General features: G+C 48.3%; 1 protein-coding gene and 1 non-coding gene across 4 annotated transcripts in view; one reads left to right on the forward strand and one right to left on the reverse strand.

Annotated features, from left to right (window-relative positions):
* The window catches only part of nagpa (N-acetylglucosamine-1-phosphodiester alpha-N-acetylglucosaminidase), a 169,005-nt gene that overhangs the window by 104,574 nt on the left and 40,795 nt on the right, over positions 1–23,636 (reverse strand). The gene's annotated exons all lie outside the window — the stretch shown is intronic.
* On the forward strand, positions 18,972–19,165 carry LOC140386114 (U2 spliceosomal RNA). Its single transcript, XR_011933581.1, has one exon. It is a non-coding gene; the product is annotated as a U2 spliceosomal RNA (small nuclear RNA).

A 23,636-nucleotide genomic window follows, 5' to 3' on the forward strand; every position in this document is an offset into this window, starting at 1 on the left:
GCCTTAAGAGGGACAATGGTCAGGTTCGCCCGGAGGTGGCAGCCGTTCGTCGACTTTCTCGGGGAAAATTAAAATGTCAGCAGATGCAGTATTTCAAGGGGGGGGGGGGGGGGGAAAGAGAGAGGGGGGGGGGGCGGATTGTTGTTTTATGGTTGGGGTGTGTGAAGATTGGGATGGGGGGGGGGGGTTGTTAATGTTATTTTTATAAAAATTTTCAATACCTTAATAAAAATATTTTTTAAAAGAAGAAATTATATTTCTGGTTGGCTTTCTCTCGAACTCTAATTTTTTTCCTCCTTTGCTGTTCGTCATCTTCTGACCTTCTACCTATCTTTGCACAATAACATGTTTTTCTTTGATACAAAGTTTGATACCATCTTTAGCCTTTATAGTTAACCACGGATGGTGTCCATCCCTTGGACTTTTTCTTACTCGCTGGAATGCATCTTTGAAGTCTGAAGTATCACAAACATTTGCCACCACATCTCAACTGACCTATCCCTCAACCTAATTTGCCTATTCACTTTAGCCAGCTCTGCTTTCATGCCATTAAAATTGTCCTCATTTAAGTTTAAAAACAGTCTCAGACCCATTCCCTCAAACGAAATGGAAACTTCAATCTTATTATGGGTGCTGATACCAAGGGATGCCTTCACTATGAAATCATTAATTAATCCCTCTCGTTGCACAATATCAGGTCTAGTATAGCCTGCTTGCGGTTTGAAGAAACTATCCTGAAAACTTTTTATGAATTCCTTATCTAGGGTACCTTTGTCAATCTCATTTTTCCAGTCGATGTGCAGTTTAAAATTTCCCATGATTATGCTGCCTTTCTGGAGCTCCAATTATTTATTTCTTTATGCTCCATCTTAACATGTGGTTATTAAAGGGTCTATGCACAACTCCAAGTTATTTCTTGCCGTTACCATTTCTCATCTCCAAACAAACCGTTTCCATACCCTGGTTTCCAGAACTTAGATCAGCCCTCTCAATTGCACCAATACCATTATTAACTAACGCAGAGCTTTTTTTTTGGGGGGGGGGGGGGGCGGACGTGATGTGAGCACTAGAGCGGTTGAGTTCTCACGAGCTCAGGCTCTGCTCTTCTTTTAATCCTTCATTTCATCCTGGTGCAGATTGTATATTTACTTTTTCTTTGGCTACATCGCTGGTGGAGGGGTAGCACTGTTAATCAAGGATGGCATTGATAAAATTGTTAGAGATGACCTTGGTTCAGGAAATCAGGATGTAGAATCGGTTTGGGAGGAGAAGAGGAATAGTAGAAAAAAATAAGACACGAACAGAGGTGGCCCACAGTCCAACAGTAACCGCAATGTAGGACAAAGTATACAAGAAGAATATTGGTCATGTGTGTTATGATCCCAGCTGATACTACTGGACAAGTCAGATTCCAGGATGGAACAAGCCAGATCCTATCTTTTATTTTTTGTAGAAATGTGGAGGGCAGCTACTGAACAGTCACAGGAGTCTGATGAACTTTTAACAAAATAATTAAATATTTATTAAACAAAGAAATACATGTCACGACTACTTCACCTTTACAGATATATACAGATCCATAAGGATAATGCAAGTTACAGAATCTATCTTGTACTCTAATGTTCACACTAAGAATACAGTCCATATGCTAAAAGACGACCTGTCCTGCAGACATATTGTACTTGGATTTTCAAAAGGTAGTGGAGGTGGGGGTCATTGAATATATTTATGGCAGAGATCGAAGGATTCTTGTTATGCAAGGAAATCAAAGGTTATTGGGGATAGATGGGAATGCAGAACTCGAAACACAAACAGACTAGCCATGATCTTATTGAATGGCGGTGTTGGCTTGAGGGGCTAAATGGTCTACTTTTGCTCCCGGTTCATATGTTTATAATCAGTTTCGGTGGAGCTAAGAAACAGGAAGGGCCAGCAAACATTTGTGGAGGCTGTTTATAGGCCATCAACAATGAATGTGTCACCAACAAAGATGATCCACATCTCTAGATGAAAATTTAGATCAATATTTACATGGAGGTCCATGGTTGTCAATGCCCTCTTAGGGCATGGCACGGCACCTTGAGCGAATAGGGCACGGAAGTAGAGGTGCATGTTACAAGGGTAATACAGTAAACATAGGGACTTAAATCTACATATACATTAATTAGCACTAATTTTGGGAGGACAAATTCCTGGAATATACACAAAATGGTTTTCTACATTAAAAAATTGAGGAACCAACTGGAGAATGGATTTTTAGATCTTGTATTGTACAATGCGAAAGAACTACTTTTTAAAAAATATATATTTTATTGAAGTTTTTCAAACAAAGATTTTCTGTTTTTACAACTTAATAAAGGAATATACATTAAACGTTATTTAAATAATATATTAAACTAACAACAGATGGAAAAATAAACAAAAAGCAAATATCAACAACTAACTAAGAAAAAGCAAGAACATGGAATAATGCCCCCCCCCCCCCCCCCGGGTTGCTGCTGTCTTTTCTGTTTTTCCATTATCGTTCCGCGAGATAGTCAAGGAACGGTTGCCACCGCCTGGTGAACCCCTGAGCCGATCCTCTTAACGCATATTTTATTGGTTCCATTCTTATGAACCCTGCCATGTCGTTTATCCAGACCTCCACGCCCGGGGGCTTCGCTTCTTTCCACACAAGTAGAATCCTTCGCCGGGCTACTAGGGACGCAAAGGCCAAGACGTCGGCCTCTTTCACCTCCTGCACTCCCGGCTCTTCTGCAACCCCAAATATAGCCAACCCCCAGCTTGGTTTGACCCAGACCCCCACCACCTTTGAGATCACTCTTGCCACACCCTCCCAGAACTCATGCAGTGTCGGTAACGACCAGAAGATGTGAGTGTGGTTCGCCGAGCTTCCCGAGCACCTCCCACACCCCAAAAAACCTGCTCAGTCTTGCTCCTGTCATATGCGCTCTGTGTAGAACCTTAAATTGAATCAGGCTAAGCCTGGCACACGAGGACGAGGAATTTACCCTACTTAGGGCATCTGCCCACAGCCCCTCCTCAATCTCTTCCCCCAGCTCCTCTTCCCATTTTCCCTTCAGCTCCTCTACCATCGCCTCCCCCTCGTCTCTCATCTCCCTGTATATTTCGGACACTTTACCTTCTCCAACCCATGCCCCCAAAATCACTCTATCCTGGACCCCTTGCGTCGGGAGCCGCGGAAATTCCCTCACCTGTTGCCTCGTAAATGCACTCACTTGCATGTATCGGAAAGCATTCCATGATGGCAACTTCTATTTTTCTTCCAATGCTCCCAAACTCGCAAACGTCCCGTCCACAAACAGGTCCTTCAGCTTCCTAATTCCTGCTCGCTGCCACCATTGAAATCCCCCATCTATCCTCCCCGGGACGAACCTGTGGTTATTCCTTATCGGGGACCACACCGAGGCACTCGTCACTCCCCTATGTCGTTTCCACTGCCCCCAGATCTTCAAGGTCGCCACCACCACTGGGTTTGTGGTGTACCTTTTCGGGGAGAACGGTAATGGCGCCGTCGCCAGCGCTTTTAGGCTCGTTCCCTTACAGGACGCCGTCTCCAACCTTTTCCACGCCGCACCTTCTTCTTCCCTCATCCACTTACAGACCATCAACACATTGGCTGCCCAATAGTAGTCACTCAGACTCGGCAGTGCCAATCCCCCTCTGTCCCTACTGCGCTGCAGGAACCCCCTCTTTACCCTCGGGGTCTTTCCCGCCCACACAATGCTCATAATGTTCCTGTCTATTTTTTTGAAGAAGGCCTTTGTAATCAGGATGGGGAGGCACTGAAACACGAAAAGAAACCTCGGGAGGACCACCATTTTAACCGCCTGTACTCTGCCCGCCAATGACAGGGGCACCATATCCCACCTCTTAAAGTCCTCCTCCATCTGCTCTACCAGTCATGTCAAGTTAAGTTTATGCAAGGTTCCCCAGTTCCTGACCACCTGAATCCCCAGGTATCGAAAATTCCTTGCTACTCTCCTCAGCGGCAGAGCATCTATCCCCCTGCCCTGTTCCCCGGGGTGCATCACAAAAAGTTCGCTCTTTCCCATGTTTAATTTGTATCCCGGGAACTCTCCAAACTCCGAGTATCTGCATTACCTCTGGCATCCCCTCTACCGGGTCCGCCACATATAGCAGCAAATCGTCTGCATATAGTGACACTCGATGTTCCTCTCCCCCTCTAAGCACTCCCCTCCACTTCTTAGAGTCCCTCCCTGCTTGCATGCTCCCGATTCCTTTGATCACCTCATCCACCTCAATCTGCGCCCCCAGACCTGCCACCTCCTGAACAAACCCTGTCTGGTCGTCATGTACCACCCCTGGGACACAATCCTCTATCCTTGTCGCCAATACTTGGGCCAGCATTTTGGCGTCTACGTTTAGGAGGGAGATGGGCCTGTATGACCCACACTGCAGCGGGTCTTTGTCTCGTTTCAGGATTAGCGATATCGTCGTCTCCGACATTGTCGGGGGTAATGTCCCCCTTTCCTTAGCCTCATTAAAGGTTCTCGCCAAAAGCGGGGCCAACAGGTCCATATATTTCCTATAAAATTCCACCGGGAACCGCCTTCCCTGCTTGCATGCTCCCGATTCCTTTGATCACCTCATCCACCTCAATCTGCGCCCCCAGATCTGCCACCTCCTGACCCTCCACCCTCGGGAACTCTAGCTGGTCCAAAAAGTGTCTCATTCCCTCTTTCCCCTCCGGGGGTTGGGACTTGTACAGCCTCTCACAGAATGTCTTGAACACCTCATTCACTTTCCCTGCTCTCTGCTCCATCTTTCCCGTTTCGTCCCTAACTCCTCCAATCTCTCTCGCCGCCCCCCTCTTCCGAACTTGTTGGGCCAGCAGCCGGCTCGCCTTTTCCCCATATTCATATTGTATCCCCTGTGCCTTCCTCCACTGTGTCTCTGCCTTTCCCGTGGTCAGCAGGTCAAACTCCGTCTGTAATCTTCGTCTTTCCCTGTATAGCCCTTCGTCTGGGGCCTCCGCATACTTCCTATCCACCCTCAGAATCTCCCCTACTAATCTCTCTCTTTCTTTACCCTCTTGTTTTCCCTTGTGGGCTCTGATGGAAATCAGCTCTCATCTAACCATCGCCTTCAGCACTTCCCATACTACTCCCACCTGGACCTCCCCATCGTCATTGACCTCCAGGTATCTTTCGATACACCCCCTCACCCTTCTGCATACCCCCTTGTCCGCCAGTAGTCCCATGTCTAATCGCCAGAGTGGGCGCTGGTCCCTTTCCTCTCCTAGTTCCAGCTCCACCCAATGCGGGGCGTGATCTGAAACGGCTATGGCCGAGTACTCCGTTCCTGCCACTTTCGGGATCAGTGCCCTTCCCAAAACAAAAAAAACTATCCGGGAATATACCTTGTGGACGTGGGAGAAAAAGGAAAACTCTTTACCCATCGGTCTGGTGAATCTCCACAGATCTACTCCCCCCATTTGCTCCATGAACCCCTTAAGCACCTTCGCCGCTGCCGGCCCCCTCCCGGTCCTGGATCTGGACCGGTCCAGCCCTGGGTCAAGCACTGTATTAAAGTCCCCCCCCCCCCCCATTAACAAGTGTCCCACCTCCAGGTCCAGGATACGTCCCAGCATTCGCTTCATGAATCCCGCGTCATCCCAGTTCGGGGCATATACGTTCACCCCCAGCACAACCGCCTCACCCTGCAATCTGCCACTCACCATCACATACCTGCCCCCACTATCCACCACTATGGTCTTAGCCTCGAACGATACACGTTTCCCCACCAGTATTGCCACCCCTCTGTTTTTCGCGTCCAACCCTGAGTGGAATACCTGTCCCACCCATCCTTTCCTTAGTCTAACCTGATCCGCCAACTTCAGGTGCGTCTCCTGGAGCATAACTACGTCCGCCTTCAGTCTCTTTAAGTGCGCAAACACCCTTGCCCTCTTAATGGGTCCATTTAAACATCTCACATTCCACGTTATCAGCCGGGTTGGGGGGCCATTTACTCCCCCCCCCCCCCCTCGTCGACTAGCCATCCCCTTTTTCAAACCAACTCCTCACCCAGGTCTCACACACCCGTCTGTCCCCCATACGGCGCCCTCCCGTCCCGACCACCTCGTCTCGTATCAGCTCCCCCTTATTCTCAGCAGCAGCAACCCAGTTAATCTCCCCCACCCCCCCAGCTTAATTACTCCCCCCATATTGCTTCCGGAAGTCAGCTAACTCTGGCTGACCTCGGCTTCCCCCGTTCATCCTTTGACCTCCCTGCGTGTGAGGCTCCCTTCCTTCCTGCGCCCTTTTTCCCGCCATAGTTTCCATAGCGTGGGAAAATACCCGCGCCATCCTCTCGGCCCCGCCCCTAATGGCGCAGTTCCCTCATTCCCCTTCCCTGTCCCCTTTTCCACCGGCGCCCACATTTCTTCATGTCTCCCACATCGGTGGGGGAGAAAAATTCCCCGTCCAACATTATTACACATTAGCCCTCCCTCTCCCCACTTTACATTTCTGTGCCACCACCTCGCTACCCCTCTCCGGGCAATTTCTCAAGTCGAGTCCAATTTCTCTTCCTGAATAAAGGTCCATGCCTCCTCCGCCGTCTCGAAGTAGTGGTGTTTGCCCTGATGTGTGACCCACAATCTCACCGGCTGCAGCATCCCAAATTTGACTTTCTTCCTATGGAGCACTGCCTTGGCCCGGTTGAAACTCGCCCTCCTTCTCGCCACCTCCGCACTCCAGTCTTGATACACGCGTTCACCGCGTTCTCCCACTTGCTACTCCGTGTCTTCTTAGCCCAGCTCAGGACCATCTCCCTGTCCCTGTAGCGATGGAACTTCACCACCATTGCTCTTGGTGTTTCCCCTGCCTTTGGGCTTCTCACGAGGACCCGGTACGCTCCCTCCACTTCCAGGGGGCCCGTTGGGGCCTCAGCTCCCATTAGAATATGGAGCATCGTACTCACATACGCCCCAGCATCAGCTCCCTCTGTTCCTTCGGGGAGACCTAAAATCCGTAGGTTCTTCCTCCTCGAGCTGTTCTCCAGGGCTTCCAGCCTTTCTATGCACCTCTTGTGTCGTGCCTCGTGCGTCTCCGTTTTTACCACCAGGCCCTGTACCTCGTCTTGGTTCTCGGCTGCCTTTGCCTTCACTCCACAGAGCTCCATCGCCTGGACCTTTTGTGTTTCCTTTAGTCCCTCGATTGCCAGTAACATCGGTGCCAGCACCTCTTTCTTGAGCTCCTCCACACATCGTCGGAGGAACTCCTGCTGTTCCGGGCCCCATACCATCTGGGCTCCCTCGGCCGCCATCTTGCTTCTCCCTTCTTTTCTCTGCCGCTGCTCCAAAGGATCCTTCGCAATCTGGCCACTACTGTCGCTCCTTTCCATCCACACCCGGGGGGACTCCTTCCTTTGTCACCTCACACTGGGTTTGGCCGCAAAAAAATTCCGCTGGGGCTCCCGATAAGAGCCCAAAAGTCCGTTGAAACGGGAGGTGCCGAAACGTGCGGCTTAGCTGGTCATCGCCGCAACCGGAAGTCCGAAAGAACTACTTAATAGTCCCATTGTAAAAGAACGGAGGAAAGAATGACCATAAGTCCACAGTCCAAAAATGTGCAGATTAAATGGATTGGCCATGCTAAAGTGTTCCTTAGCATCCAAAAAAGGTTTGGTGGGGTTACTGGGGTAGGGTGTGCTTTCAGAGGGGCGGTGCAGGGTTGATGGGCCAAATGGCCTCCTTCTCCTCGGAGTGATTTTATGTAATCTAGCAAGATATCTAAAATTAAATCTCCAAGATGGTCATGTATTCATAACTTAAACTTGAATGCTACCTGTGAGGTAGGCCAGATAAAGGTTCAAATACTGAAAACAAACTTTATGGGGAGGTGGTGATGTAGTGGACAGGTAATCCAGAGACCTGGGTTCAAATCCCACCACAGCAGATGGTGAAATTTGAATTAAATAAAACCCTGCTATTGGATCAGAAGTGCATAGTGTTATTCACCATGGTTCAGTATTAGGATCACTGCTGCTTTTGAACTCTCAAAGATGACACAAAACCTGCAAGTGTGCCAAACATTGAATAGAATAGACAGAGGCTGGTGAAATGTTTGGACATTTAACAGAGAGATACGAGGTGATTCATTTGGGTAGGAAGAATGAGGGGCAACAGTACAAGCTAAGTAGCACAGTTCTAAAGAGGATGTAAGAACAGAAAACCTCAAGGGTGTTTGCGCACAATCCTTAAACTTGGCTGCACAGAAAACAAAGCAGGTAATAAAACAAAAGTTAATAAAACATATGGCCATCCAGGACTTCATAATGAGTAGAAAGAGTGCAAAAGCTAGGAGGTCAAGCTAAATTTTTAAAACATTAGTTTGATCCTAGCTGGAGTAATGTGCCCAACTCTGGGCCCACATTTTAAGTAGAACGCAAAGAGAGGGTACAAAAGAGATGATCTACAATGGTTCCAGACAAGATTAAGGCTTATAGTTAAGTGGATAGACTGAAGAAGCTGGAATTGTTTTCCCTCAAGAGCAGAAGGAGAAGAGGAGATTTGGTAGATGCTCACAATCATTAATTGGTGAGAACCAGAGGACTCGGGTTTAATATAATTGGAAAAGAACAAGGAAAATCTTTCTCGTGAAACAAGAAAGTGTCACAAGTAGGCTTGTATCAACACTGCAATGAAGTTACTGTGAAAATCCCCTAGTCACCACACTCCGGCACCTGTTCAGGTACACCGAGGGAGAATTCAGAATGTCCAATTCACCTGACAGCACATCTTTCGGGACTTGTGGGAGAAAACCGGAGTACCCGGAGGAAACCCACGCAGACAAGGAGAAAATGTGCAGACTCTGCACAGTGACCCAAGCCGGAATCAAACCTGCGACCCTTGTGCTGTGAAGCAACGGTGTTAACCACTGTGCTACCGTGCCGCCCCATGTGCTACCATGCCGTTACTGTGGTAAATATTTAAACCGTTGCTTCTTAATAATACACTTAACTATTATGAGCTATAGATTTCCCTTTTTTTGGGCAAACTGCGATTCTCAAACCTTAATCTTAATAACGCTGAATGAGACGGTTTGCAATCTTGAATGCCATATTTTGCCCTGAGGTGTTTTACCCTCGAGGAGAATGCTGAGATTCAGGCTACTAGACTAGAAGGGCTTGAGATTCATAAGGTTAGCAATTCTGGAAAGTGTGAAAATAGATAAGTCCCCTGGGCCGGATGGGATTTATCCTAGGATTCTCTGGGAAGCTAGGGAGGAGATTGCTGAGCCTTTGGCAATGATCTTTAAGTCATCTTTGTCTACAGGAATAGTGCCAGAAGACTGGAGGATAGCAAATGTTGTCCCCTTGTTCAAGAAGGGGAGTAGAGACAACCCCGGTAACTGTAGACCAGTGAGCCTTACTTCTGTTGTGGGCAAAGTCTTGGAAAGGTTTATAAAAGAGATAGGATGTATAATCATCTGGAAAGGAATAATTTGATTAGAGATAGTCAACACGGTTTTGTGAAGGGTAGGTCGTGCCTCACAAACCTTATTGAGTTCTTTGAGAAGGTGACCAAGCAGGTGGATGAGGGTAAAGCAGTTGATGTGGTGTATATGGATTTCAGTAAAGCGTTTGATGAGGTTCCCCATGGTAGGCTATTGCAGAAAATACAGAGGCATGGGATTCAGGGGGGTTTAGCAGTTTGGTTCAGAAATTGGCTCCCTGGAAGAAGACAAAGGGTGGTGGTTGATGGGAAATGTTCAGCCTGGAGTCCAGTTACTAGTGGCGTACCACAAGGATCTGTTTTGGGGCCACTGCTGTTTGTCATTTTTATAAATGACCTGGAGGAGGGCGTAGAAGGATGGGTGAGTAAATTTGCAGATGACACTAAAGTCGGTGGAGTTGTGGACAGTGTGGAAGGATGTTACAAGTTACAGAGGGACATAGGTAAGCTGCAGAGCTGGGCTGAGAGGTGGCAAATGGAGTTTAATGCAGAAAAGTGCGAGGTGATTCATTTTGGAAGGAATAACAGGAAGACAGAGTACTGGGCTAAATGGCAAGATTCTTGGTAGTGTGGATGAGCAGAGAGATCTCGGTGTCCATCTACATAGATCCCTGAAAGTTGCCACCCAGGTTGAGAGGGTTAAGAAGGCGTACGGTGTGTTAGCTTTTATTGGTAGAGGGATTAAGTTTCGGAGCCGTGAGGTCATGTTGCAGCTGTACAAAACTCTGGTGCAGCCGCATTTGGAGTATTGCGTGCAATTCTGGTTGCCGCATTATAGGAAGGATGTGGAAGCATTGGAAAGGGTGCAGAGGAGATTTACCAGAATGTTGCTTGGTATGGTGGGAAGATCTTATGAGGGAAGGCTGAGGGACTGGAGGCTGTTTTCGTTAGAGAGAAGGTTAAGAGGTGATGTAATTGGGGCATACAAGATGATCAGAGGATTAGATAGGGTGGACAGTGAGAGCCTTTTTCCTCGGATGGTGATGTCTAGCATGAGGGGACATAGCTTTAAATTGAGGGGAGATAGATATAGGACAGATGTCAGAGGTAGGTTCTTTACTCAGAGAGTAGTAAGGGCGTGGAATGCCCTGCCTGCAACAGTAGTGGACTCGCCAACACGAAGGGCATTCAAATGGTCATTGGATAGACATATGGACGATAAGGGGATAGTGTAGATGGGCTTTAGAGTGGTTTCACAGGTCGGCGCAACATTGAGGGCCGAAGGGCCTGTACTGCGCTGTAATGTTCTATGTTCTATGTGTGTTTCAGATCATACAACTCCATCACTCAACTCCACAGTGTCCGATTCAACCGTGTCTCATCTCATTTGCTGATGACAATATTCCAATGCTCTCGTCGTCCTTCCATTTCCTACAATTCAAAACCTGAGGTTATCTAAAACTTTGCCGCAGGAGTCTGAATTTACATCAAGCTGCATTCATCCATCCATGTCTACTCGCTGACCTACATTGGTTCCTGGTTAAGCAGGGTCTCTATTCTAAAATTCTCCTCGGTTTTCAAATTTCTTCAGGGCCACGCGACTCCATAGCAGTGATCTATGTGAGGGAACCCATGTTTGCAGATTTCTTTTCGGTGCTTTTGGGCTGGGGCGAGGACTGCCAGCATGCCGGTGGCAAGCACAGAGTGAGGCAGGGGAATGGACTGTGCATACTTGTTTCTCCTTTACAGTTGAGGAGATGGCACAAACCAAGTTGCCCACACGATCAGGTGTGCAGTACAAAGACCCGACCACAGGACCTGGGGGTTTCCAAGAAAAACTAAGCCACATGGCAAGGTTAGTCTAGAGCTGAAGAGGTGGCAGCAGAAGTGCTGTTGTTAGCTCCGTGCAATTGAGACTGAGACACCCTGGTGTAGTGGTTGCTGTGCTGCTGAAGAGTTAGGCTCAGAGAAGCCCTGGAGATGTTGTCAGCTCAGTCAAGTGTCAGTGAAGCTGTCTGCACCATGAAGCTGGAACAGAAGTCCATAATGAGTAATGGTTGTCTGCTCAGCACAGCTAGCACTGCACAGGTGGTTAGATGTTGGAGCGCAGCCTGGCCAACCCAGTGGGACACAAGTTTCAGATGAAGTGATTAGCAGCTGGAAGTTGAACAGTTGTTGAGGCAATCTGAGCTGGAGTCCAGACCCCTGACAACTCATTGCAGTCAGAAGCAGCAAGAGGGATTCCAGCTCCTGTTGAGGGAAATGGAGAGGAACTGAAATCTCTTTTAAAATATTTTTGTGACTCTCAGCATCTGGGTGGGTTGTTGAGAAAATTTACAGGATCTGACTTGGTTGTGACTGTCTTTTAATGTCCAGTTTGTGGTGTACTCGACCATATTTTGCCAGTTGATTCATATTTACTTCATTAATTCTGTATGTTAGAGTAACTAGATAGATAGTATTGACTCTTTGCTTTGTTAACTCTTGTAAATTTTTTCCTGTTTGCTTAAAACTGTTAAATCTTGTGGTTCTATTCTTTTATAAATACCTTGGATTGCCAATTTTTCCCATTTCATAACAAAAGATGCAGATCCCAAGCTGGATCGTAACATCTCCTCCAATCCACACAACCTTCCAAGCCATTAGTACTGATCTAATTCTGACACTGGGCATCTTTGATTTTAATCTCACTCCCACTATTGCCCATGCCTTCAGCTCTGGAATTTCCTCTCCCAAAACTCTTTTGCCTCTCTTCTCGAAAACACTACCTTTTTGACGAAACTTCTGGTCATCTGCCCTAATATCTCCTTTAGTGGCTTAGTGTGAAAACATATTCGATAACACTTGCGTGAAGTGTCTTGGAACATTTCATTACGGTTAAAGATCTTATGTAAATACAAGCTGTGGCTTACTGAATAGACCCAATAATACTATATATGGTGCAAGTTTACCTGTTGAAATTACAAACATAGCTGCAGGTCAAGTGAACTAGTAATGCATTCACAGCCATTGTATTCTTGCTCAACTCCAAAATTTTCAATTGACGTACACAAACCTTGCCCAAGATGCAAGAGGCACAAGAGCAAATATTTACTGCAGTAATTTATGATGAACAGCTCTGCAGTGTCATGTATTCAGATGACTCAACGTAAATACCAAGAGAACAAAATGGTTGGCTACAAAACCACAACTCTGTAATCATACAAAATGTACAAAGCTTCAATTATTTTTTACATAGACAATTAAAGTCAAGGATAAAGGACAATGAAGAGACCAAAAGAAAGAGTGAAAAGGAGACAAAGAAAAGGAAAATTACAATAAAAGGGAAATTTGAAGCATCTGTAGAACCAATAAATATCTACTGCATCCAAAACTAAAATAAATACAAGATTCTGGGGGAAAAAGCAGCTCATTTCATGCAAAGAATAGACAGTGATTTGGAAATGAACGATTTTGTTGCCAAGACTTAGCTTAGCAGAAACAGGTTGCAGGAAGATGAGATAGTGGTGGCAGCCATGGAGGAGTAGGTCGCACATTTGATAGCTCCCGCCTGTGACGGACTTTTGGGCGTTTTTCCCCCGGTCTTTTCCGGATTTTATTGGATAATTTGGTGAAGAGTGAGACAGTGAGGAGAAATCCCCCTCCAGTGTATGGAGAATTGGACCAGTAGTGGCCGTGTGAGAAGACAAAAGCCCAACAAGGAAGACGCAAGCAGAGCTGGCAATACAGGAAAGCATGGCGAAGAGGCATGGCCGCGGGAGACGGCACAGTGGTCGACGGAGCAGCTGGTGAAGTTTTTTGAAGATTGCTTTGCCAAGCTTAAGGCCACGCTGGGCCCGATCAAGGCTTCGATTGATCAGGTGGTGCAGAATCAAGAAACCCACGGACGTGCGATCGAGGAGGTGGAGAAAAAGGTGTCCGGAGCACGAGGAGTACATAACCGTACTGGAGACCAAAGTGGAGATGATGAATGACTGCCAGAAAAGAATGCAGGAGAAGCTGGAGGACCGAGAGAACAGGTCCAGGAGGCAAAATCTGAGAATTGTCAGCCTCCCTGAAGGCAGTGAGGGATCGGGTGAGAGGGTCTGTGACGAACATGCTGGAGATGTTGATGGGGGCCGAGGCGTTCCCTCGGCCCCTGGAAGCGGATAGAGCGCACGGAGCCCTCGTGAAGAAGCCCCAAACACACGAGCCGTGGGTGATGGTGGTACGTTTACACCGATTCCTGGACAAGGAACACATTCTGCGGTGGGCCAAGAAAGAACAGAGCAGCAATTGTGAGCTGCGCATTTATCAAGACCGGAGCGCAGATTTGGCCAAGAGGCGAGCTGGATTTAATCGGGCAAAAACATCCCTCTTTAAGAAGTGGGTGAAGTTCGGGATGTTGTACCCAGCCCGTCTGTGGGTCACATATGAGGAATGGGATTTTTACTTCCAAACACCAGACGATGTATGAACTTTCAGAAAGGAAAAAAGACTGGAGGCGAACTAAAGACACTGAATCCTTGGAGAGTATTGTAGTGGCGATATGTTGAAAATCACTTTTGTGCTGGTTTGAATAAGTGTTATGTGCAATAAGGGGCTGTTTCGATGGCTAAAGTTAACTTCGCCTTACTGGGAGCTGGTTGGAGGGGTGGGGGGGGGTTCTGTGGCTGTGTTTTCACTGTGTTTTCTGATGTTTGTTTATTGGTGAATGTGATGCTTTGAATATGTTTGTCTAAGTGGAGGGAGAGGGGATAGAACAATGGGGAGACAGACTGTTTGGTGCCATGGGTGGGAGCTATCAAATCAGCTGACTCATGGAAGCACAATGGGCACGAACAGGTGTTAAGCTGGAGCTTGAGATGTGGTGTTGGGTTTCTGGTGCTGCTGTGTGTGTGTGTGTGGGGGTGGGGGTGGGGGAGAGAAGAGAGCTGGTTTGCTGACAGGGGAGGAACTGTTACTAGGGAACAAATGGGAGGTCGGGGATGGCGAAGGGTGGGAAGCCCCCCGACCAGGCTGATTACATGGAACATTAAGAGGGTTCAATGGGCCGGTCAAGAGGGCTCGCATGTTTGGGCATTTGAGGGGGCTGAAGGCAGACGTGGCAATGTTACAAGAGACACACCTAAAGGTTATAGACCAGACGAGAATTGGCCAAGTATTCCACTCAGGGCTGGACTCAAAGACCAGGGGGGTAGCGATCTTGATCAATAAATGAGTGGCATTCGAGGCAGGGAGAATCGTGTCAGACATGGGGGGTAGATACATAATGGTAAGTGGGAAGCTGGAGGGGGTGTGGGTGGTACTCGTGAACGTATATGCTCCGAATTGGGACGATGTGGAATTTATGAGGCGGGTTGTAGGTAGGATCACAGACTTAGAGTCACATAATTTGATTATGGGGGGGAGATTTTAATACAGTCATTGATCTGGAATTGGACCGGTCAAAATCCAGGACAGGGAGGATGCCAGCCGCGGCAAAGGAATTGAAGGGGTTTATGGAACAGATGGAGGAAATAGACCCATGGAGGTTTGCATGGCCAAGGGCAAAGGAGTTTTCTTTTTTCTCCCATGTCCACAAGGTATACTCTCGCACAACTTTTTTGTTCTGAGCAGTGCTCCAATACCTGGGGTGGTGGATGCGGAGTACTCGGCAATCGCAGTGTCGGATCATGCCCCACATTCGGTGGATCAACAGTTTAGTTTGGAGAGAGGACAACACCCGCTATGGAGGCTGGATGTGGAGTTGTTAGCGGACTAAGCCATCTGTGGGCGGGTGAACAAGTCCATCCAGAACTACCTGGAATTAAATGATGCGGGGGAGGTCTCTGCAGCAACGGTTTGGGAAGCTTTGAAGGCAGCGGTCAGAGGGGAATTAATCTCTATACGGGCCCACAGGGAAAAGGCGGAACGGGCTGAGCGGGATAGGTTAGTGGAGGAGATACTCCAGGTAGACAGGAGATACTTAGAGGCACCGGACGCGGGGCTACTGAGGGAGCGCCGGAGGTTACAGGCGGAGTTTGGGCGGTTGACTACAGGGAAAGTGGTGGAACAGCTGAGGAAGGCAAGGGGGGCGATTTATGAGTATGGGGAAAAGGTTAGCAGAATGTTAGCGCACCAGCTCAGAAAAAGGGAGGCGGCCAGGGAGATAGGGAGAGTAAAGAGTAGAGGTGGGAATACAGTCCTGGATCCAGTAGGGGTGAATGAGGTTTAAGGACTTTTACAGCAAATTATATGAGTCGAAAGCCCTGACGGGGGTGGAGGGGATGAGGCAGTTTCTGAATCAGTTGAGGTTCCTGAGGGTGGATGAGGATATGGTGGAAGGGCTGGGAGCCCCAATTGAAATTGAGGAAATAATTGAGGGGTTGGAGCGCATGCAGTCGGGCAAGGCCCCGGGGCTGGTCGGCTACCCGGTGGAATTCTATAAGAAGTTTTCAGAGATATTGAGCCCACTGCTGGTGAGGACAATTAATGAAGCAAGAAAGAAGGGAGTCGGCCCTCCAAGAATGTCTCAGGCCTCGTTTTCATTGATCCTGAAACGGGAGAAGGATCCGGAGCATTGCGGGTCATACAGGCAAATTTCTCGACTGAATGTGGACGCCAAACTGCTAGCTAAGATACTGGCCACAAGGATAGAGGATTGTGTCCCGGGAGTGATAGGGGAAGACCAGACAGGATTTGTAAAGGGCAGGAAACTCAAGGCTAATGGTCGAAGGCTTTTAAATGTTATTATGATGCCCTCAGAAGGAGGGGAGATGGAGGTGGTGGTAGCGGTGGATGCGGAGAAGGCTTTTGATCGGATTGAGTGGGATTACCTGTGGAAGGCGCTGGGAAGGTTTGGGGAGGGCTTCATTAACTGGTTGCTCTATCAGGCACCAGTTGCGAGTGTGCGTACGAACCAGCTGAGGTCGTGCTATTTTAAACTACACCGAGGGACGAGGCAAGGGTGCCCCCTCTCCCCGTTACTGTTTGCTCTTGCCATAGACCATGGTGTTAAGAGCCTCTAAAGGGCTGGTTTGAAGCGGAGGAAGCGGATCTTCAGGGAATTTGGTAATTTTTCAGGGTATAAATTGAACATGGGTAAAGGCGAGATGTTCGCGATCCAGGCAAGAGGGCAGGAGAAGAGACTGGGAGAGCTGCCGTTTAGAATGGTAGGAAGGAGCTTTCGGTATCTGGGAATCCAGGTGACCCGGGAATGGGAGGCACTGCACAAGTTAAACCTATCCCGGCTCGTAGAACAAATGAAAGAGGACTTTTAAGAGGTGGGACATGCTCCCGCTATCACTGGCGGGGAGCTTACAGACTGTGAAAATGACGGTCCTCCCCAGATTTCTGTTTGTCTTTCAGCGCCTCCCCATCTTCTTCCCAAGGGCCTTTTTCAAGCGGGTGAAATGAAATGAAAATCGCTTATTGTCACAAGAAGGCTTCAAATGAATTTACTGTGAAAACGCTACATTGCAGCGCCTGTTCGGGGAGGCTGGTACGGGAATTGAACCCGCGCTGCTGGCCTGCCTTGGTCTGTTTTAAAAACCAGCTATTTAGCCCGGTGCTAAACCAGCCCCATAGGTTATTTCGGGCTTTGTATGGGCAGGTAAAACCCCGCGAGTGTAGAAAGTGTTGCTGGAGCGCAGTCGGGGGGGGGGGGGGGGGGGGGTCGGTTGGCGCTGCCGAGCGTTTGGCATTACTACTGGGCGGCAAAAAAGCCATGATTAGGAAGTGGGTAGTGGGGGAGGGGTCAGTGTGGGAGCCGATGGAGGCGGCATCATGTAAAGACACAAGTTTGGGAGCACTGATATCGGCACCTCTTCCGTTCTCGCCAGCCCGATACTCCACAAGTCCGGTGGTGGTGGCGGCTCTGAGAATCTGGGGGCAGTGGAGGAGATGTAAGAGAGTGGAGGGAGCATCGGTTTGAACCCCGATTTATAATAATCATTGGTTTGTACTGAGTAGGCTGGGTGGTGGATTCCGGAGATGGCAAAGGGCAGGAATTAGGGGGATGGGGGATCTATTTATAGATGGGAGCTTCCCCAGCTTGAAAGCCTTGGGAGGATAAATTTGAATAGCCAGCAAGGAATGGATTTAGGTATTTGCAGGTGCGAGACTTCTTGAGAAAGCAGGTTCAGGCCTTACCGCTGCTGCCACCACGGGGGATACAGGACAGAGTAGTCTCCTGTACCTGGATAGGAGAGGGAAAAGTATCAGATATTTACCAGGAACTTTTGGATGCGGAGGAAACTCCGGTGGAGGAGCTTAAGGGCAAGTGGGAGGACGAGCTAGGAGGAGAGATAGAGGCGGGTCTGTGGGCGGATGCCCTAACAGGGTTAATACATCCTCATCATGTGCCAGGCTGAGCCTGATACAACTCAAGATAGTCCACCGGGCACACATGACGGTGGCCCGGATGAGCAAGTTTTTTGGGTAGTTTTTTGCGCCAGAAGTCCAGTAAATCAAGTGCACATGTTTTGGGCATGCCCGAAGCTTTGAGGGTTTTGGCAGGGTTTCGTTAAGGCAATGTCCACGGTACTCAAAACACGGGTGGTGCAGAGTCCAGAGGTGGCGATCTTTGGAGTGTCCGCAGAGCTGGGAATGCAGGGGCGAAAGAGGCAGACGTCTTGGCCTTTGCCTCCCTGGTAGCCCGGAGACAAATCTCATTAATGTGGAGGGACTCGAAGTCCCGAGTGTAGAGACCTGGGTTAGTGACACGGCTAGGTTTCTCAGTCTTGAGAAAATAAAGTTCGCCGTAAGAGGGTCAATGGGGGGGTGGGGTTCACCCAGAGGTGGCAGCCCATCGTCGACTTTCTATCGGAAAATTAAATTAAAATGTCAGCAGAAGCAGAATTCCAAGGGGAGAGGGCCGGACTGTTGTTTTATGGTTGGGGTGTGTGAAGATTATGATGGGGTGGAAATGTTTCTTGTACCATGTTTATGTCGCTGTTATTGTTATCATAATTAAAAACTTGCAAATACCCTAATAAAAATTTTTTTTTTTTTTTTTTTTTAAAAGGAGATAACCAAATTACAACAAACATGATACTAACATGTCAACTCTGGATACCCCGGAATAAAGTCAAATGTTCTATCCTATTGGGAAGATTCAAATTTTTAGGCCAAGAAACACCCTCTCTATTCCTACCCTTGTAAATATATATTTGATGCACTAGTGTCAATTAATCTTTTGAAGAACAAGTTTTCACAAAATATAATTTCAGGTAGTAAAGTAACACAATGTAAATGATACACATGCTATTAGAAAGGACACAAATAAATGGCCATTGGCCCTTCAAGTTAATATTTAGTATTATATGTGCTGACTATTGAGGCTTCTTAATCCCACCTGGCTACTATTCCAAAAAGTGAAAAGAAAATCCAGTCCTCACCGGGTAGACTAATTAAAAACATAATTTAAATTATGTTTTTAATGGACTTCTGGTGGTGTTATGTAGTGGGAAGACAGGCACGAGGCAGCTCCTGCTACAGCACTGAACATTTTTCCCTTTTTTCCCCATTTCAATAAATACTGGCGGGTAGTGTCGAAAGACCTCCGCAAATCGCTTCTCGGCCTTTTGGCCAAGATCAAGTGTCTGTAGATTGAGCCTTTGGTTCAGATCTGGTATGTCTCTCTTGTGGGGACCATGAATTGGATTCAATTTGAATTAGTTTTTTGGAGCAGGCGAGGAGCTGGATTAGGGGTTCGCCCCTGACCCACACTCTGAGCCCTGGCTTGGTAACTCAGAAAAGGTTATATAAATTTTTTTTTTTTTTTTTTTTAAATAAAAAAGACCTCCGCAAATCGATGGAGGCGGCCTTGGCCCCCATCAGAGTGGCTTTGGAGCAGACCAACTAAACCGGGAAAGCCCATGGAGCCATGATAAAAGCATGGAAAGGGCCTTTGAGATATAGTGATCAGATTGCCTCACTGGAAGGGAAGATGTCTCTGTTGGCCAAAGCGAATAAATTGCTGACGGCAAAGGTGAATGATTTAGAGAATTGTTCCAGGAGAAAAAATGTTTGAATTGTGGGGCTGCCGGAGGGGATGGAAGGCCCAACGCCACAGAGTACTTTGAAGAGATGTTCAGGAAGATGGTAGGGGAGGATGGATTCATGTCCCTCCCGGAGTTGGACCAAGCCCACTGTATAATCTGGCAGAGGCATCGCACCAATGATCCACTGCATGCAGTAATAGAGACGTTTCAGAGCTTCAAAGAGGAAGAGCGGCTTCCAAGGTGGGCGAGGAGCATCCTGACTTTAAATGGAAAGGCCACATCATCAGGTTTTACTAAGATGTGGGGTGGAGCTGGCGAAGAGCACGTCGTTCAACAAAGCCAAGGCCGCCCTATACAAAAGTGGAGCCCAATTCAGTGTGGTATACCCGATGAAAGAGTAACTTTCAGGACTATATATTTGATGTGCAAGGAGAGCAGACTCCTTTCTAAAGAAACACAGGTTGGGCACGGTGTGATTGAGATTTTTGGGTGTTTGGGACAGACATATTGAATTGTTGGGGTTCCATGTTTATTTTTACATTTTCCTGATCCTGTTGGGGTTGCATTTTTACAGTTTGGGCTTAGGCTCGGGGTTTAGTTTTCTTGTGGGGTTCTGTTCTGTTATGAAAATACATAGCTCCCTGTTGGAGCACAATGGTTTATGGGGTTTTAATACTTGTTGTTGGTGACCATTGTTCTTCACTCTAGATGGGAGCCCCCCTGCTAACCTAAGAGTTAGCAAACAGGAACGATGTTGAAGGGTTGACGGCAGCTCATTCATTTTTTAAAAACTAAATTGAGAGTACCCAATTAATTTTTTCCAATTAAAGGGGCAATTTCGCGTGGCCAATCCGCCTAGCCTGCATATCTTTGGGTTGTGGGTGCGAAACCCACGCAAACACGGGGAGAATGAGCAAACTCCACACGGAGAGTGACCCAGAGCCGGGATCGAACCTGGGACCTCTGTACCATGAGGCGGCAGTGCTATCCACTGTGCCACCGTGCTGTCGACGGCAACTTATTCTAGTAGTTTTTTTTAGCTTGGAGTTCTTGTTTTGTTTAGGGTTGCTAAAGTAGAGTTTAGTTATTTAGGTTTGCCGTGCTGTTTCTGCATGCGTATTTGGGTGTGGTAGTATCAGAGGACAGGGGGGGGGGGGGGGGGGGGGGGGGGGAAGTTTGCTGACGGTGACTGCAGATCTTTCTTTGTTTAGTCTACTGATTTGGCTTGGTAGCCATCTTGGGTTTCCATCAGTTGATTATGGGGGGGCGATTTCAATTGTTTGTTGGACCCTAGTGTGGATGGGTCTAGCTCCAAGTTAATGGTCAGGTCAGGGATTGCAAAGGATATCTATGGCTTTTTTGGGGGGTGGGAGGGGCGGAATATGCAGGATAGTAATTTCAAACTATGCGCTGTATTATGCGGTTGTGAGGTTCGAAACGAGATGGGCGCAGACACCAGAGTGGAGGTTGGACTCGGCACTCCTGGCAGATAAAAAGTTCTGCGAGAAGGTGGCATTGGCGATAAAGGATTACATGGAGCTTAACCAGAATGGAGAGGTTTCCGACTTCACATTCTGGGAGGCATTGAAGGCGGTGGGCCGGGGGCCGGGGGGGGGGGGGGGGGGGGGGGGGGGGGGGGGGGTGCATTTCTTATAAGGCCCAATGAGATAAAAGTCAAGAGCGAAGAGAGATAGAAGTCATTGTAGAGGTGGATCAGAGGTACTCGGGGCCCAGACTTTGGCGGAAAGGAAGAAACTGCAGAGCAGTTTGATCGGTTGACAATAGGGAAGACAGTGCGTCAGCTTTGCCAATTGAGGGGGCAGTCAGTAGAGGATGGGAGAAGGCTAGTCGGCTGCTAGCTCCTCAGTTGAGGCAGCAAGCAGCTGCACGGGAAATTGCGCAGGAGGGGTGTTGGTGACGACACAGGAAAATAAAAATCAATGAGGCATTTGAGGCCTTCTATCCGGGGCTGTAGAGATCTGAGCCCCATGGGGAGGACGCAGATATGGGGACTTTTATGGATGGATTCATGTTTCCAGACGTGGGGAATGGGAAGAGATTGAAGGCGCCTTTGGGGTTGCAGGAGATAATGGGGAGTGTGGGGGTTGAATACAATCGGGGAAAGCAATGGAGTTGGGATGGCTTCCAAGTCAAATTTTATAAACAATCTTTGACAGAGTTAATGCCCCATTCCCTGGACATGTATAATCAATTGTTCGTGAAGGGAGGAGCTACTGGCCACACTTGCGCAAGCTTCTATTTCATTGATCCCAAAGGACAAAGACCCAACAAAAGTGTGTGTTTTTATAGGCCCATCTCCATACTAAAGTGAAGGTACTGTCGAAGGTTTAAACGAGGCAGCTGGAAGCGTGTCGGGGAGGTGGTCTTGGAGGACGAGACGGGGTTTGTGAGGCACAGTAGCAAGCACTGTTGCTTCACAGCGCCAGGGGCTCTGGTTCGATTCGTGGCTTGGGTCACTGTCTGTGAGGAGTCTGCACGTTCTCTCCGTGGCTGAGTGGGTTTCCTCCGGGTGCCCGAGTTTCTCCCACAAGTCCCGAAAGACGTGCTTGTCAGATGAATTGGACATTCTGAATTCTCCCTCAGTGTCCCCTCCCATCCCCTTCTTCTCTTGCTACTCTCCTTTCTTTCCTGCTGGGTTTGGCTACTCCCTCTTGCCACCCCCCCACCCCCACAGGTCCTCCCTCCCTTCCATCATGTCCTGGCTACTTTTCCCTGGCTCTTGGCTATTTGTTTAATTGTTTGTTGGCCACAAACAGTTGGGTGAATGGCTCCCATGTTTTGAGGAAGCCATCTTCCGACCCTCAGATGGCGATTTGATTTTCTCCATTTGGAGAAATTCGATACTTCGGACAGCCAGTCTGCAACTTTAGGTGGTGCTGTTGACCGTCAGTCGAGCAGGATCCCTATGGCGGGCAATCAAGGAGGCAAAGGCAAGGGTGTCTGCCCTCCTCCCCATGAAGAGATCTGGTTGATCTGATACCCCGAAGACTGCCACTTTCAGGCATGGCTCCACCTCATCCCCACCACTTTGGACATTGCTCGAAGGCTGTCCAGTACCCAGCAAGGCTGGGGCAAGACCAGAACATGTGGGCGTGGTTGGCCAGGCCTCCTTGGCACCATTCACATCTGTCCTTCACATTACAGGAAGAGCCTACTTATTCGGGTTCTTGTTGAGTGGATCGAGGGGCTGGTTTAGCACAGTGGGCTAAATAGCTGACTTGTAATGCAGAACAAGGCAGCAGCGCGCGGGTTCAATTCCCGTACCGGCACCGGAATGTGGCGACTAGGGGCTTTTCACAGTAACTTCATTGAAGCCAACTTGTGACAATAAGCGATTATGTACCACTTTTAGTTGCATTAGGTTGAGTCTTGCGCACGTGGAGGTCGAGTTGACCCTATGTAGTGCTTCGCTCCAGAGTCCCACCCTATTTCGAACACAAGTCTTCCTCCCATTTCCTCCTCGTCGCGCCCAGTAGTGTCGGCCCTCTCTATCAGTCGTTTGTACATGTCGCTACAGTTGCCGCTACCTAAAATGTCTGCGTCCAGTAGTTAGCCTAGTAGCGTCCGTCGCGGTGGTCACGGGTCATCCTTGTCTCCCTCCGTAGGAAGTTTTTACGTTGCAAGTATCTAAGTTTGTTGGCTGTAGCTAGCTGGAATCTCTCCATCAGTTTGTCCAGTGTTGTGACCCCACCATCAGTGTATAGGTCCCCGACTGTCAGTATCCCCTTTTCTGTCTCCATCTTTTAAAGGTGGCGTCAGTCAGTGCTGGCGTGAACCTATGGTTATTGCAGATGGGGCTTGGTCGGGACATTTTGGTCAGGTCGAATTGTTGCCGTAGCTGGTTCCAGGTCTGGAGGGTGGCTACAACCACTGGGCTGCTGGAGTGTTTTTTTGCTGGGGATGGGAGTGCCACCGTGGTGAGGTCCCGGAGTGATATTCCCCTGCAGGAGGCCCAATTTTCTCCCACATTTGCACCACCAACAATAAACAATAAGCAGTAACGAATATATCAATCCCCATATCAACAACAACAATCCCATCCTCCCACTAACCCCCAAACAACTTCCTGCATGTTAACATAAACAAATAACAAAAAGGAATCAGGAATCACCCATAGTCACCATTATCACATACAGTCCCCCTCCCCACAACCCTCGCAACCAACCCCCCCCACCCATGAATGCTCGATGTTATCCAATTCTTGAAAG

Source organism: Scyliorhinus torazame, chromosome 11 (genome assembly GCF_047496885.1).
Source record: "Scyliorhinus torazame isolate Kashiwa2021f chromosome 11, sScyTor2.1, whole genome shotgun sequence".
Taxonomy (NCBI): Eukaryota; Metazoa; Chordata; class Chondrichthyes; order Carcharhiniformes; family Scyliorhinidae; genus Scyliorhinus; species Scyliorhinus torazame.